This window comes from Acipenser ruthenus, chromosome 40 (genome assembly GCF_902713425.1).
Source record: "Acipenser ruthenus chromosome 40, fAciRut3.2 maternal haplotype, whole genome shotgun sequence".
In the NCBI taxonomy this organism is placed as follows: Eukaryota; Metazoa; Chordata; class Actinopteri; order Acipenseriformes; family Acipenseridae; genus Acipenser; species Acipenser ruthenus.
In genome coordinates this window covers 9,464,385-9,478,496 of record NC_081228.1, presented here as the reverse complement: position 1 = coordinate 9,478,496, position 14,112 = coordinate 9,464,385, and the positions used below count along the sequence as shown (strand labels likewise).

Here is a 14,112-nt window from a genome sequence, read left to right as displayed (position 1 = left end):
TTACAGCTGTTGGAATGAAATCTTTGTTCCCAAGTAAGACCAGATTGAACATTTTCGAACCATTTATTAAAGAAAGAGCATCCATTGGAGAATGCAGGTATCGATCCCGCTACTTCTCGCATGCTAAACGAGCGCTCTACCATTTGAGCTAATTCCCCACATTTGACAACGTATGACACGTGGCTGCCCAGAGCTAGGTGAAAATGATTAACTTATTTTTATTTGATGATGATGATGATGTTGTTGTTGTTGTTGTTGTTGTTTCAGACAGTTGTTGCCTTAGGTTTCATTCCTTCCTTTTATCCTCATTACCAGTAAAACCATTTGAGCTAATTCCCCACACTTGACAACGTATGACACGTGGCTGCCCAGAGCTAGGTGAAAATGATTAACTTATTTTTATTTGATGATGATGATGATGATGTTGTTGTTGTTGTTGTTGTTTCAGACAGTTGTTGCCTTAGGATTCATTCCTTCTTTTTATCCTCATTACCAGTGAAACCAGGTAGGAGAAAAAAAAAAAAAAAGTATTGTCCTTCGAGCCGGAATTGAACCAGCGACCTAAGGATGCCAATGTGTTCCACTACAGTCCTCCGCTCTACCAGCTGAGCTATCGAAGGAAGGACGGGAGGGTGGCTCTTTGAGGACAATACACAATTCAGCAAAAGGCTGGCAAGCTCAGCTGACTGCAGCAGTCAATAGCTGCCACCACTGTTTTTCTTCTTGTTGCCGAGTGTGCGTTAACAGTGCTTCCAGAACACAGGGGCCAGTGGCACAGTGGATAGTCTGACTACACATCAGAAGATTGTAGGTTTGACTCCTGCCTGGCTCGCGACTGTTGTTGTATGCGTGTTTTCCCTCAGCTTTGGAAATTTGTAGGACAGGGTTGATAAATGGCGACCTCGAGGTGTCTCTGCCTCCTTAGCGCAGTAGGTAGCGCGTCAGTCTCATAATCTGAAGGTCCTGAGTTCGATCCTCAGAGGGGGCAGCTTCTGTGTGTGTTTTTTAATAGACTATTTTACAGCTGTTGGAATGAAATCTTTGTTCCCAAGTAAGACCAGATTGAACATTTTCGAACCATTTATTAAAGAAAGAGCATCCATTGGAGAATGCAGGTATCGATCCCGCTACTTCTCGCATGCTAAACGAGCGCTCTACCATTTGAGCTAATTCCCCACATTTGACAACGTATGACACGTGGCTGCCCAGAGCTAGGTGAAAATGATTAACTTATTTTTATTTGATGATGATGATGATGTTGTTGTTGTTGTTGTTGTTGTTTCAGACAGTTGTTGCCTTAGGTTTCATTCCTTCCTTTTATCCTCATTACCAGTAAAACCATTTGAGCTAATTCCCCACACTTGACAACGTATGACACGTGGCTGCCCAGAGCTAGGTGAAAATGATTAACTTATTTTTATTTGATGATGATGATGATGATGTTGTTGTTGTTGTTGTTGTTTCAGACAGTTGTTGCCTTAGGATTCATTCCTTCTTTTTATCCTCATTACCAGTGAAACCAGGTAGGAGAAAAAAAAAAAAAAAGTATTGTCCTTCGAGCCGGAATTGAACCAGCGACCTAAGGATGCCAATGTGTTCCACTACAGTCCTCCGCTCTACCAGCTGAGCTATCGAAGGAAGGACGGGAGGGTGGCTCTTTGAGGACAATACACAATTCAGCAAAAGGCTGGCAAGCTCAGCTGACTGCAGCAGTCAATAGCTGCCACCACTGTTTTTCTTCTTGTTGCCGAGTGTGCGTTAACAGTGCTTCCAGAACACAGGGGCCAGTGGCACAGTGGATAGTCTGACTACACATCAGAAGATTGTAGGTTTGACTCCTGCCTGGCTCGCGACTGTTGTTGTATGCATGTTTTCCCTCAGCTTTGGAAATTTGTAGGACAGGGTTGATAAATGGCGACCTCGAGGTGTCTCTGCCTCCTTAGCGCAGTAGGTAGCGCGTCAGTCTCATAATCTGAAGGTCCTGAGTTCGATCCTCAGAGGGGGCAGCTTCTGTGTGTGTTTTTTAATAGACTATTTTACAGCTGTTGGAATGAAATCTTTGTTCCCAAGTAAGACCAGATTGAACATTTTCGAACCATTTATTAAAGAAAGAGCATCCATTGGAGAATGCAGGTATCGATCCCGCTACTTCTCGCATGCTAAACGAGCGCTCTACCATTTGAGCTAATTCCCCACATTTGACAACGTATGACACGTGGCTGCCCAGAGCTAGGTGAAAATGATTAACTTATTTTCATTTGATGATGATGATGATGTTGTTGTTGTTGTTGTTGTTGTTTCAGACAGTTGTTGCCTTAGGTTTCATTCCTTCCTTTTATCCTCATTACCAGTAAAACCATTTGAGCTAATTCCCCACACTTGACAACGTATGACACGTGGCTGCCCAGAGCTAGGTGAAAATGATTAACTTATTTTTATTTGATGATGATGATGATGATGTTGTTGTTGTTGTTGTTGTTTCAGACAGTTGTTGCCTTAGGATTCATTCCTTCTTTTTATCCTCATTACCAGTGAAACCAGGTAGGAGAAAAAAAAAAAAAAAGTATTGTCCTTCGAGCCGGAATTGAACCAGCGACCTAAGGATGCCAATGTGTTCCACTACAGTCCTCCGCTCTACCAGCTGAGCTATCGAAGGAAGGATGGGAGGGTGGCTCTTTGAGGACAATACACAATTCAGCAAAAGGCTGGCAAGATCAGCTGACTGCAGCAGTCAATAGCTGCCACCACTGTTTTTCTTCTTGTTGCCGAGTGTGCGTTAACAGTGCTTCCAGAACACAGGGGCCAGTGGCACAGTGGATAGTCTGACTACACATCAGAAGATTGTAGGTTTGACTCCTGCCTGGCTCGCGACTGTTGTTGTATGCATGTTTTCCCTCAGCTTTGGAAATTTGTAGGACAGGGTTGATAAATGGCGACCTCGAGGTGTCTCTGCCTCCTTAGCGCAGTAGGTAGCGCGTCAGTCTCATAATCTGAAGGTCCTGAGTTCGATCCTCAGAGGGGGCAGCTTCTGTGTGTGTTTTTTAATAGACTATTTTACAGCTGTTGGAATGAAATCTTTGTTCCCAAGTAAGACCAGATTGAACATTTTCGAACCATTTATTAAAGAAAGAGCATCCATTGGAGAATGCAGGTATCGATCCCGCTACTTCTCGCATGCTAAACGAGCGCTCTACCATTTGAGCTAATTCCCCACATTTGACAACGTATGACACGTGGCTGCCCAGAGCTAGGTGAAAATGATTAACTTATTTTTATTTGATGATGATGATGATGTTGTTGTTGTTGTTGTTGTTGTTTCAGACAGTTGTTGCCTTAGGTTTCATTCCTTCCTTTTATCCTCATTACCAGTAAAACCATTTGAGCTAATTCCCCACACTTGACAACGTATGACACGTGGCTGCCCAGAGCTAGGTGAAAATGATTAACTTATTTTTATTTGATGATGATGATGATGATGTTGTTGTTGTTGTTGTTGTTTCAGACAGTTGTTGCCTTAGGATTCATTCCTTCTTTTTATCCTCATTACCAGTAAAACCATTTGAGCTAATTCCCCACACTTGACAACGTATGACACGTGGCTGCCCAGAGCTAGGTGAAAATGATTAACTTATTTTTATTTGATGATGATGATGATGTTGTTGTTGTTGTTGTTGTTTCAGACAGTTGTTGCCTTAGGTTTCATTCCTTCCTTTTATCCTCATTACCAGTAAAACCATTTGAGCTAATTCCCCACACTTGACAACGTATGACACGTGGCTGCCCAGAGCTAGGTGAAAATGATTAACTTATTTTTATTTGATGATGATGATGATGATGTTGTTGTTGTTGTTGTTGTTTCAGACAGTTGTTGCCTTAGGATTCATTCCTTCTTTTTATCCTCATTACCAGTAAAACCATTTGAGCTAATTCCCCACACTTGACAACGTATGACACGTGGCTGCCCAGAGCTAGGTGAAAATGATTAACTTATTTTTATTTGATGATGATGATGATGATGTTGTTGTTGTTGTTGTTGTTTCAGACAGTTGTTGCCTTAGGTTTCATTCCTTCTTTTTATCCTCATTAACAGTAAAACCAGGTAGGAGAAAAAAAAAAAAAAAGTATTGTCCTTCGAGCCGGAATTGAACCAGCGACCTAAGGATGCCAATGTGTTCCACTACAGTCCTCCGCTCTACCAGCTGAGCTATCGAAGGAAGGATGGGAGGGTGGCTCTTTGAGGACAATACACAATTCAGCAAAAGGCTGGCAAGATCAGCTGACTGCAGCAGTCAATAGCTGCCACCACTGTTTTTCTTCTTGTTGCCGAGTGTGCGTTAACAGTGCTTCCAGAACACAGGGGCCAGTGGCACAGTGGATAGTCTGACTACACATCAGAAGATTGTAGGTTTGACTCCTGCCTGGCTCGCGACTGTTGTTGTATGCATGTTTTCCCTCAGCTTTGGAAATTTGTAGGACAGGGTTGATAAATGGCGACCTCGAGGTGTCTCTGCCTCCTTAGCGCAGTAGGTAGCGCGTCAGTCTCATAATCTGAAGGTCCTGAGTTCGATCCTCAGAGGGGGCAGCTTCTGTGTGTGTTTTTTAATAGACTATTTTACAGCTGTTGGAATGAAATCTTTGTTCCCAAGTAAGACCAGATTGAACATTTTCGAACCATTTATTAAAGAAAGAGCATCCATTGGAGAATGCAGGTATCGATCCCGCTACTTCTCGCATGCTAAACGAGCGCTCTACCATTTGAGCTAATTCCCCACATTTGACAACGTATGACACGTGGCTGCCCAGAGCTAGGTGAAAATGATTAACTTATTTTTATTTGATGATGATGATGATGTTGTTGTTGTTGTTGTTGTTGTTTCAGACAGTTGTTGCCTTAGGTTTCATTCCTTCCTTTTATCCTCATTACCAGTAAAACCATTTGAGCTAATTCCCCACACTTGACAACGTATGACACGTGGCTGCCCAGAGCTAGGTGAAAATGATTAACTTATTTTTATTTGATGATGATGATGATGATGTTGTTGTTGTTGTTGTTGTTTCAGACAGTTGTTGCCTTAGGATTCATTCCTTCTTTTTATCCTCATTACCAGTAAAACCATTTGAGCTAATTCCCCACACTTGACAACGTATGACACGTGGCTGCCCAGAGCTAGGTGAAAATGATTAACTTATTTTTATTTGATGATGATGATGATGTTGTTGTTGTTGTTGTTGTTTCAGACAGTTGTTGCCTTAGGTTTCATTCCTTCCTTTTATCCTCATTACCAGTAAAACCATTTGAGCTAATTCCCCACACTTGACAACGTATGACACGTGGCTGCCCAGAGCTAGGTGAAAATGATTAACTTATTTTTATTTGATGATGATGATGATGATGTTGTTGTTGTTGTTGTTGTTTCAGACAGTTGTTGCCTTAGGATTCATTCCTTCTTTTTATCCTCATTACCAGTAAAACCATTTGAGCTAATTCCCCACACTTGACAACGTATGACACGTGGCTGCCCAGAGCTAGGTGAAAATGATTAACTTATTTTTATTTGATGATGATGATGATGATGTTGTTGTTGTTGTTGTTGTTTCAGACAGTTGTTGCCTTAGGTTTCATTCCTTCTTTTTATCCTCATTACCAGTAAAACCAGGTAGGAGAAAAAAAAAAAAAAGTATTTTCCTTCGAGCCGGAATTGTACTAGCGACCTAAGGATGCCAATGTGTTCCACTACAGTCCTCCGCTCTACCAGCTGAGCTATCGAAGGAAGGATGGGAGGGTAGCTCTTTGAGGACAATACACAATTCAGCAAAAGGCTGGCAAGCTCAGCTGACTGCAGCAGTCAATAGCTGCCACCACTGTTTTTCTTCTTGTTGCCGAGTGTGCGTTAACAGTGCTTCCAGAACACAGGGGCCAGTGGCACAATGGATAGTCTGACTACACATCAGAAGATTGTAGGTTTGACTCCTGCCTGGCTCGCGACTGTTGTTGTATGCGTGTTTTCCCTCAGCTTTGGAAATTTGTAGGACAGGGTTGATAAATGGCGACCTCGAGGTGTCTCTGCCTCCTTAGCGTAGTAGGTAGCGCGTCAGTCTCATAATCTGAAGGTCCTGAGTTCGATCCTCAGAGGGGGCAGCTTCTGTGTGTGTTTTTTGATAGACTATTTTACAGCTGTTGGAATGAAATCTTTGTTCCCAAGTAAGACCAGATTGAACATTTTCGAACCATTTATTAAAGAAAGAGCATCCATTGGAGAATGCAGGTATCGATCCCGCTACTTCTCGCATGCTAAACGAGCGCTCTACCATTTGAGCTAATTCCCCACACTTGACAACGTATGACACGTGGCTGCCCAGAGCTAGGTGAAAATGATTAACTTATTTTTATTTGATGATGATGATGATGTTGTTGTTGTTGTTGTTGTTGTTTCAGACAGTTGTTGCCTTAGGTTTCATTCCTTCTTTTTATCCTCATTACCAGTAAAACCATTTGAGCTAATTCCCCACACTTGACAACGTATGACACGTGGCTGCCCAGAGCTAGGTGAAAATGATTAACTTATTTTTATTTGATGATGATGATGATGATGTTGTTGTTGTTGTTGTTGTTTCAGACAGTTGTTGCCTTAGGTTTCATTCCTTCTTTTTATCCTCATTAACAGTAAAACCAGGTAGGAGAAAAAAAAAAAAAAAGTATTGTCCTTCGAGCCGGAATTGAACCAGCGACCTAAGGATGCCAATGTGTTCCACTACAGTCCTCCGCTCTACCAGCTGAGTTATCGAAGGAAGGACGGGAGGGTAGCTCTTTGAGGACAATACACAATTCAGCAAAAGGCTGGCAAGCTCAGCTGACTGCAGCAGTCAATAGCTGCCACCACTGTTTTTCTTCTTGTTGCCGAGTGTGCGTTAACAGTGCTTCCAGAACACAGGGGCCAGTGGCACAATGGATAGTCTGACTACACATCAGAAGATTGTAGGTTTGACTCCTGCCTGGCTCGCGACTGTTGTTGTATGCGTGTTTTCCCTCAGCTTTGGAAATTTGTAGGACAGGGTTGATAAATGGCGACCTCGAGGTGTCTCTGCCTCCTTAGCGCAGTAGGTAGCGCGTCAGTCTCATAATCTGAAGGTCCTGAGTTCGATCCTCAGAGGGGGCAGCTTCTGTGTGTGTTTTTTAATAGACTATTTTACAGCTGTTGGAATGAAATCTTTGTTCCCAAGTAAGACCAGATTGAACATTTTCGAACCATTTATTAAAGAAAGAGCATCCATTGGAGAATGCAGGTATCGATCCCGCTACTTCTCGCATGCTAAACGAGCGCTCTACCATTTGAGCTAATTCCCCACATTTGACAACGTATGACACGTGGCTGCCCAGAGCTAGGTGAAAATGATTAACTTATTTTTATTTGATGATGATGATGATGATGTTGTTGTTGTTGTTTCAGACAGTTGTTGCCTTAGGTTTCATTCCTTCTTTTTATCCTCATTACCAGTAAAACCATTTGAGCTAATTCCCCACACTTGACAACGTATGACACGTGGCTGCCCAGAGCTAGGTGAAAATGATTAACTTATTTTTATTTGATGATGATGATGATGATGTTGTTGTTGTTGTTGTTGTTTCAGACAGTTGTTGCCTTAGGATTCATTCCTTCTTTTTATCCTCATTACCAGTAAAACCATTTGAGCTAATTCCCCACACTTGACAACGTATGACACGTGGCTGCCCAGAGCTAGGTGAAAATGATTAACTTATTTTTATTTGATGATGATGATGATGTTGTTGTTGTTGTTGTTGTTTCAGACAGTTGTTGCCTTAGGTTTCATTCCTTCCTTTTATCCTCATTACCAGTAAAACCATTTGAGCTAATTCCCCACACTTGACAACGTATGACACGTGGCTGCCCAGAGCTAGGTGAAAATGATTAACTTATTTTTATTTGATGATGATGATGATGATGTTGTTGTTGTTGTTGTTGTTTCAGACAGTTGTTGCCTTAGGATTCATTCCTTCTTTTTATCCTCATTACCAGTAAAACCATTTGAGCTAATTCCCCACACTTGACAACGTATGACACGTGGCTGCCCAGAGCTAGGTGAAAATGATTAACTTATTTTTATTTGATGATGATGATGATGATGTTGTTGTTGTTGTTGTTGTTTCAGACAGTTGTTGCCTTAGGTTTCATTCCTTCTTTTTATCCTCATTAACAGTAAAACCAGGTAGGAGAAAAAAAAAAAAAAGTATTGTCCTTCGAGCCGGAATTGAACCAGCGACCTAAGGATGCCAATGTGTTCCACTACAGTCCTCCGCTCTACCAGCTGAGCTATCGAAGGAAGGACGGGAGGGTAGCTCTTTGAGGACAATACACAATTCAGCAAAAGGCTGGCAAGCTCAGCTGACTGCAGCAGTCAATAGCTGCCACCACTGTTTTTCTTCTTGTTGCCGAGTGTGCGTTAACAGTGCTTCCAGAACACAGGGGCCAGTGGCACAATGGATAGTCTGACTACACATCAGAAGATTGTAGGTTTGACTCCTGCCTGGCTCGCGACTGTTGTTGTATGCGTGTTTTCCCTCAGCTTTGGAAATTTGTAGGACAGGGTTGATAAATGGCGACCTCGAGGTGTCTCTGCCTCCTTAGCGCAGTAGGTAGCGCGTCAGTCTCATAATCTGAAGGTCCTGAGTTCGATCCTCAGAGGGGGCAGCTTCTGTGTGTGTTTTTTAATAGACTATTTTACAGCTGTTGGAATGAAATCTTTGTTCCCAAGTAAGACCAGATTGAACATTTTCGAACCATTTATTAAAGAAAGAGCATCCATTGGAGAATGCAGGTATCGATCCCGCTACTTCTCGCATGCTAAACGAGCGCTCTACCATTTGAGCTAATTCCCCACACTTGACAACGTATGACACGTGGCTGCCCAGAGCTAGGTGAAAATGATTAACTTATTTTTATTTGATGATGATGATGATGTTGTTGTTGTTGTTGTTGTTGTTTCAGACAGTTGTTGCCTTAGGTTTCATTCCTTCTTTTTATCCTCATTACCAGTAAAACCATTTGAGCTAATTCCCCACACTTGACAACGTATGACACGTGGCTGCCCAGAGCTAGGTGAAAATGATTAACTTATTTTTATTTGATGATGATGATGATGATGTTGTTGTTGTTGTTGTTGTTTCAGACAGTTGTTGCCTTAGGTTTCATTCCTTCTTTTTATCCTCATTAACAGTAAAACCAGGTAGGAGAAAAAAAAAAAAAAAGTATTGTCCTTCGAGCCGGAATTGAACCAGCGACCTAAGGATGCCAATGTGTTCCACTACAGTCCTCCGCTCTACCAGCTGAGCTATCGAAGGAAGGACGGGAGGGTAGCTCTTTGAGGACAATACACAATTCAGCAAAAGGCTGGCAAGCTCAGCTGACTGCAGCAGTCAATAGCTGCCACCACTGTTTTTCTTCTTGTTGCCGAGTGTGCGTTAACAGTGCTTCCAGAACACAGGGGCCAGTGGCACAATGGATAGTCTGACTACACATCAGAAGATTGTAGGTTTGACTCCTGCCTGGCTCGCGACTGTTGTTGTATGCGTGTTTTCCCTCAGCTTTGGAAATTTGTAGGACAGGGTTGATAAATGGCGACCTCGAGGTGTCTCTGCCTCCTTAGCGCAGTAGGTAGCGCGTCAGTCTCATAATCTGAAGGTCCTGAGTTCGATCCTCAGAGGGGGCAGCTTCTGTGTGTGTTTTTTAATAGACTATTTTACAGCTGTTGGAATGAAATCTTTGTTCCCAAGTAAGACCAGATTGAACATTTTCGAACCATTTATTAAAGAAAGAGCATCCATTGGAGAATGCAGGTATCGATCCCGCTACTTCTCGCATGCTAAACGAGCGCTCTACCATTTGAGCTAATTCCCCACATTTGACAACGTATGACACGTGGCTGCCCAGAGCTAGGTGAAAATGATTAACTTATTTTTATTTGATGATGATGATGATGATGTTGTTGTTGTTGTTTCAGACAGTTGTTGCCTTAGGTTTCATTCCTTCTTTTTATCCTCATTACCAGTAAAACCATTTGAGCTAATTCCCCACACTTGACAACGTATGACACGTGGCTGCCCAGAGCTAGGTGAAAATGATTAACTTATTTTTATTTGATGATGATGATGATGATGTTGTTGTTGTTGTTGTTGTTTCAGACAGTTGTTGCCTTAGGATTCATTCCTTCTTTTTATCCTCATTACCAGTAAAACCATTTGAGCTAATTCCCCACACTTGACAACGTATGACACGTGGCTGCCCAGAGCTAGGTGAAAATGATTAACTTATTTTTATTTGATGATGATGATGATGTTGTTGTTGTTGTTGTTGTTTCAGACAGTTGTTGCCTTAGGTTTCATTCCTTCCTTTTATCCTCATTACCAGTAAAACCATTTGAGCTAATTCCCCACACTTGACAACGTATGACACGTGGCTGCCCAGAGCTAGGTGAAAATGATTAACTTATTTTTATTTGATGATGATGATGATGATGTTGTTGTTGTTGTTGTTGTTTCAGACAGTTGTTGCCTTAGGATTCATTCCTTCTTTTTATCCTCATTACCAGTAAAACCATTTGAGCTAATTCCCCACACTTGACAACGTATGACACGTGGCTGCCCAGAGCTAGGTGAAAATGATTAACTTATTTTTATTTGATGATGATGATGATGATGTTGTTGTTGTTGTTGTTGTTTCAGACAGTTGTTGCCTTAGGTTTCATTCCTTCTTTTTATCCTCATTAACAGTAAAACCAGGTAGGAGAAAAAAAAAAAAAAGTATTGTCCTTCGAGCCGGAATTGAACCAGCGACCTAAGGATGCCAATGTGTTCCACTACAGTCCTCCGCTCTACCAGCTGAGCTATCGAAGGAAGGACGGGAGGGTAGCTCTTTGAGGACAATACACAATTCAGCAAAAGGCTGGCAAGCTCAGCTGACTGCAGCAGTCAATAGCTGCCACCACTGTTTTTCTTCTTGTTGCCGAGTGTGCGTTAACAGTGCTTCCAGAACACAGGGGCCAGTGGCACAATGGATAGTCTGACTACACATCAGAAGATTGTAGGTTTGACTCCTGCCTGGCTCGCGACTGTTGTTGTATGCGTGTTTTCCCTCAGCTTTGGAAATTTGTAGGACAGGGTTGATAAATGGCGACCTCGAGGTGTCTCTGCCTCCTTAGCGCAGTAGGTAGCGCGTCAGTCTCATAATCTGAAGGTCCTGAGTTCGATCCTCAGAGGGGGCAGCTTCTGTGTGTGTTTTTTAATAGACTATTTTACAGCTGTTGGAATGAAATCTTTGTTCCCAAGTAAGACCAGATTGAACATTTTCGAACCATTTATTAAAGAAAGAGCATCCATTGGAGAATGCAGGTATCGATCCCGCTACTTCTCGCATGCTAAACGAGCGCTCTACCATTTGAGCTAATTCCCCACATTTGACAACGTATGACACGTGGCTGCCCAGAGCTAGGTGAAAATGATTAACTTATTTTTATTTGATGATGATGATGATGATGTTGTTGTTGTTGTTTCAGACAGTTGTTGCCTTAGGTTTCATTCCTTCTTTTTATCCTCATTACCAGTAAAACCATTTGAGCTAATTCCCCACACTTGACAACGTATGACACGTGGCTGCCCAGAGCTAGGTGAAAATGATTAACTTATTTTTATTTGATGATGATGATGATGATGTTGTTGTTGTTGTTGTTGTTTCAGACAGTTGTTGCCTTAGGATTCATTCCTTCTTTTTATCCTCATTACCAGTAAAACCATTTGAGCTAATTCCCCACACTTGACAACGTATGACACGTGGCTGCCCAGAGCTAGGTGAAAATGATTAACTTATTTTTATTTGATGATGATGATGATGTTGTTGTTGTTGTTGTTGTTTCAGACAGTTGTTGCCTTAGGTTTCATTCCTTCCTTTTATCCTCATTACCAGTAAAACCATTTGAGCTAATTCCCCACACTTGACAACGTATGACACGTGGCTGCCCAGAGCTAGGTGAAAATGATTAACTTATTTTTATTTGATGATGATGATGATGATGTTGTTGTTGTTGTTGTTGTTTCAGACAGTTGTTGCCTTAGGATTCATTCCTTCTTTTTATCCTCATTACCAGTAAAACCATTTGAGCTAATTCCCCACACTTGACAACGTATGACACGTGGCTGCCCAGAGCTAGGTGAAAATGATTAACTTATTTTTATTTGATGATGATGATGATGATGTTGTTGTTGTTGTTGTTGTTTCAGACAGTTGTTGCCTTAGGTTTCATTCCTTCTTTTTATCCTCATTAACAGTAAAACCAGGTAGGAGAAAAAAAAAAAAAAGTATTGTCCTTCGAGCCGGAATTGAACCAGCGACCTAAGGATGCCAATGTGTTCCACTACAGTCCTCCGCTCTACCAGCTGAGCTATCGAAGGAAGGACGGGAGGGTAGCTCTTTGAGGACAATACACAATTCAGCAAAAGGCTGGCAAGCTCAGCTGACTGCAGCAGTCAATAGCTGCCACCACTGTTTTTCTTCTTGTTGCCGAGTGTGCGTTAACAGTGCTTCCAGAACACAGGGGCCAGTGGCACAATGGATAGTCTGACTACACATCAGAAGATTGTAGGTTTGACTCCTGCCTGGCTCGCGACTGTTGTTGTATGCGTGTTTTCCCTCAGCTTTGGAAATTTGTAGGACAGGGTTGATAAATGGCGACCTCGAGGTGTCTCTGCCTCCTTAGCGCAGTAGGTAGCGCGTCAGTCTCATAATCTGAAGGTCCTGAGTTCGATCCTCAGAGGGGGCAGCTTCTGTGTGTGTTTTTTAATAGACTATTTTACAGCTGTTGGAATGAAATCTTTGTTCCCAAGTAAGACCAGATTGAACATTTTCGAACCATTTATTAAAGAAAGAGCATCCATTGGAGAATGCAGGTATCGATCCCGCTACTTCTCGCATGCTAAACGAGCGCTCTACCATTTGAGCTAATTCCCCACATTTGACAACGTATGACACGTGGCTGCCCAGAGCTAGGTGAAAATGATTAACTTATTTTTATTTGATGATGATGATGATGTTGTTGTTGTTGTTGTTGTTGTTTCAGACAGTTGTTGCCTTAGGTTTCATTCCTTCCTTTTATCCTCATTACCAGTAAAACCATTTGAGCTAATTCCCCACACTTGACAACGTATGACACGTGGCTGCCCAGAGCTAGGTGAAAATGATTAACTTATTTTTATTTGATGATGATGATGATGATGTTGTTGTTGTTGTTGTTGTTTCAGACAGTTGTTGCCTTAGGATTCATTCCTTCTTTTTATCCTCATTACCAGTAAAACCATTTGAGCTAATTCCCCACACTTGACAACGTATGACACGTGGCTGCCCAGAGCTAGGTGAAAATGATTAACTTATTTTTATTTGATGATGATGATGATGATGTTGTTGTTGTTGTTGTTGTTTCAGACAGTTGTTGCCTTAGGTTTCATTCCTTCTTTTTATCCTCATTAACAGTAAAACCAGGTAGGAGAAACAAAAAAAAAAAGTATTGTCCTTCGAGCCGGAATTGAACCAGCGACCTAAGGATGCCAATGTGTTCCACTACAGTCCTCCGCTCTACCAGCTGAGCTATCGAAGGAAGGACGGGAGGGTAGCTCTTTGAGGACAATACACAATTCAGCAAAAGGCTGGCAAGCTCAGCTGACTGCAGCAGTCAATAGCTGCCACCACTGTTTTTCTTCTTGTTGCCGAGTGTGCGTTAACAGTGCTTCCAGAACACAGGGGCCAGTGGCACAATGGATAGTCTGACTACACATCAGAAGATTGTAGGTTTGACTCCTGCCTGGCTCGCGACTGTTGTTGTATGCGTGTTTTCCCTCAGCTTTGGAAATTTGTAGGACAGGGTTGATAAATGGCGACCTCGAGGTGTCTCTGCCTCCTTAGCGTAGTAGGTAGCGCGTCAGTCTCATAATCTGAAGGTCCTGAGTTCGATCCTCAGAGGGGGCAGCTTCTGTGTGTGTTTTTTGATAGACTATTTTACAGCTGTTGGAATGAAATCTTTGTTCCCAAGTAAGACCAGATTGAACATTTT

The 14,112-nt window shown here is 42.2% G+C and overlaps 22 non-coding genes across 22 annotated transcripts; 11 read left to right on the top strand and 11 right to left on the bottom strand.

The window, feature by feature from the left end:
* Nucleotides 1–533: 533 nt before the first annotated feature.
* On the bottom strand, nt 534–620 carry trnay-gua (transfer RNA tyrosine (anticodon GUA)). Its single transcript is given in 2 exon segments — nt 534–569; nt 584–620. It is a non-coding gene; the product is annotated as a tRNA-Tyr (tRNA).
* A 295-nt stretch (nt 621–915) lies between these two features.
* trnam-cau (transfer RNA methionine (anticodon CAU)) lies at nt 916–988 on the top strand. Its single transcript has one exon. It is a non-coding gene; the product is annotated as a tRNA-Met (tRNA).
* A 563-nt stretch (nt 989–1,551) lies between these two features.
* trnay-gua (transfer RNA tyrosine (anticodon GUA)) lies at nt 1,552–1,638 on the bottom strand. Its single transcript is given in 2 exon segments — nt 1,552–1,587; nt 1,602–1,638. It is a non-coding gene; the product is annotated as a tRNA-Tyr (tRNA).
* Nucleotides 1,639–1,933: 295 nt separating this feature from the next.
* Nucleotides 1,934–2,006, top strand: trnam-cau (transfer RNA methionine (anticodon CAU)). The gene has a single exon. It is a non-coding gene; the product is annotated as a tRNA-Met (tRNA).
* A 563-nt stretch (nt 2,007–2,569) lies between these two features.
* trnay-gua (transfer RNA tyrosine (anticodon GUA)) lies at nt 2,570–2,656 on the bottom strand. The gene is given in 2 exon segments: nt 2,570–2,605; nt 2,620–2,656. It is a non-coding gene; the product is annotated as a tRNA-Tyr (tRNA).
* A 295-nt stretch (nt 2,657–2,951) lies between these two features.
* On the top strand, nt 2,952–3,024 carry trnam-cau (transfer RNA methionine (anticodon CAU)). The gene has a single exon. It is a non-coding gene; the product is annotated as a tRNA-Met (tRNA).
* A 1,103-nt stretch (nt 3,025–4,127) lies between these two features.
* trnay-gua (transfer RNA tyrosine (anticodon GUA)) lies at nt 4,128–4,214 on the bottom strand. The gene is given in 2 exon segments: nt 4,128–4,163; nt 4,178–4,214. It is a non-coding gene; the product is annotated as a tRNA-Tyr (tRNA).
* Nucleotides 4,215–4,509: 295 nt separating this feature from the next.
* On the top strand, nt 4,510–4,582 carry trnam-cau (transfer RNA methionine (anticodon CAU)). The gene has a single exon. It is a non-coding gene; the product is annotated as a tRNA-Met (tRNA).
* A 1,102-nt stretch (nt 4,583–5,684) lies between these two features.
* On the bottom strand, nt 5,685–5,771 carry trnay-gua (transfer RNA tyrosine (anticodon GUA)). The gene is given in 2 exon segments: nt 5,685–5,720; nt 5,735–5,771. It is a non-coding gene; the product is annotated as a tRNA-Tyr (tRNA).
* A 295-nt stretch (nt 5,772–6,066) lies between these two features.
* Nucleotides 6,067–6,139, top strand: trnam-cau (transfer RNA methionine (anticodon CAU)). Its single transcript has one exon. It is a non-coding gene; the product is annotated as a tRNA-Met (tRNA).
* A 563-nt stretch (nt 6,140–6,702) lies between these two features.
* On the bottom strand, nt 6,703–6,789 carry trnay-gua (transfer RNA tyrosine (anticodon GUA)). The gene is given in 2 exon segments: nt 6,703–6,738; nt 6,753–6,789. It is a non-coding gene; the product is annotated as a tRNA-Tyr (tRNA).
* Nucleotides 6,790–7,084: 295 nt separating this feature from the next.
* On the top strand, nt 7,085–7,157 carry trnam-cau (transfer RNA methionine (anticodon CAU)). Its single transcript has one exon. It is a non-coding gene; the product is annotated as a tRNA-Met (tRNA).
* A 1,096-nt stretch (nt 7,158–8,253) lies between these two features.
* trnay-gua (transfer RNA tyrosine (anticodon GUA)) lies at nt 8,254–8,340 on the bottom strand. The gene is given in 2 exon segments: nt 8,254–8,289; nt 8,304–8,340. It is a non-coding gene; the product is annotated as a tRNA-Tyr (tRNA).
* A 295-nt stretch (nt 8,341–8,635) lies between these two features.
* Nucleotides 8,636–8,708, top strand: trnam-cau (transfer RNA methionine (anticodon CAU)). Its single transcript has one exon. It is a non-coding gene; the product is annotated as a tRNA-Met (tRNA).
* A 563-nt stretch (nt 8,709–9,271) lies between these two features.
* Nucleotides 9,272–9,358, bottom strand: trnay-gua (transfer RNA tyrosine (anticodon GUA)). Its single transcript is given in 2 exon segments — nt 9,272–9,307; nt 9,322–9,358. It is a non-coding gene; the product is annotated as a tRNA-Tyr (tRNA).
* A 295-nt stretch (nt 9,359–9,653) lies between these two features.
* Nucleotides 9,654–9,726, top strand: trnam-cau (transfer RNA methionine (anticodon CAU)). Its single transcript has one exon. It is a non-coding gene; the product is annotated as a tRNA-Met (tRNA).
* Nucleotides 9,727–10,822: 1,096 nt separating this feature from the next.
* Nucleotides 10,823–10,909, bottom strand: trnay-gua (transfer RNA tyrosine (anticodon GUA)). The gene is given in 2 exon segments: nt 10,823–10,858; nt 10,873–10,909. It is a non-coding gene; the product is annotated as a tRNA-Tyr (tRNA).
* Nucleotides 10,910–11,204: 295 nt separating this feature from the next.
* trnam-cau (transfer RNA methionine (anticodon CAU)) lies at nt 11,205–11,277 on the top strand. The gene has a single exon. It is a non-coding gene; the product is annotated as a tRNA-Met (tRNA).
* A 1,096-nt stretch (nt 11,278–12,373) lies between these two features.
* trnay-gua (transfer RNA tyrosine (anticodon GUA)) lies at nt 12,374–12,460 on the bottom strand. Its single transcript is given in 2 exon segments — nt 12,374–12,409; nt 12,424–12,460. It is a non-coding gene; the product is annotated as a tRNA-Tyr (tRNA).
* Nucleotides 12,461–12,755: 295 nt separating this feature from the next.
* On the top strand, nt 12,756–12,828 carry trnam-cau (transfer RNA methionine (anticodon CAU)). Its single transcript has one exon. It is a non-coding gene; the product is annotated as a tRNA-Met (tRNA).
* Nucleotides 12,829–13,572: 744 nt separating this feature from the next.
* trnay-gua (transfer RNA tyrosine (anticodon GUA)) lies at nt 13,573–13,659 on the bottom strand. The gene is given in 2 exon segments: nt 13,573–13,608; nt 13,623–13,659. It is a non-coding gene; the product is annotated as a tRNA-Tyr (tRNA).
* Nucleotides 13,660–13,954: 295 nt separating this feature from the next.
* trnam-cau (transfer RNA methionine (anticodon CAU)) lies at nt 13,955–14,027 on the top strand. The gene has a single exon. It is a non-coding gene; the product is annotated as a tRNA-Met (tRNA).
* Nucleotides 14,028–14,112: the final 85 nt, after the last annotated feature.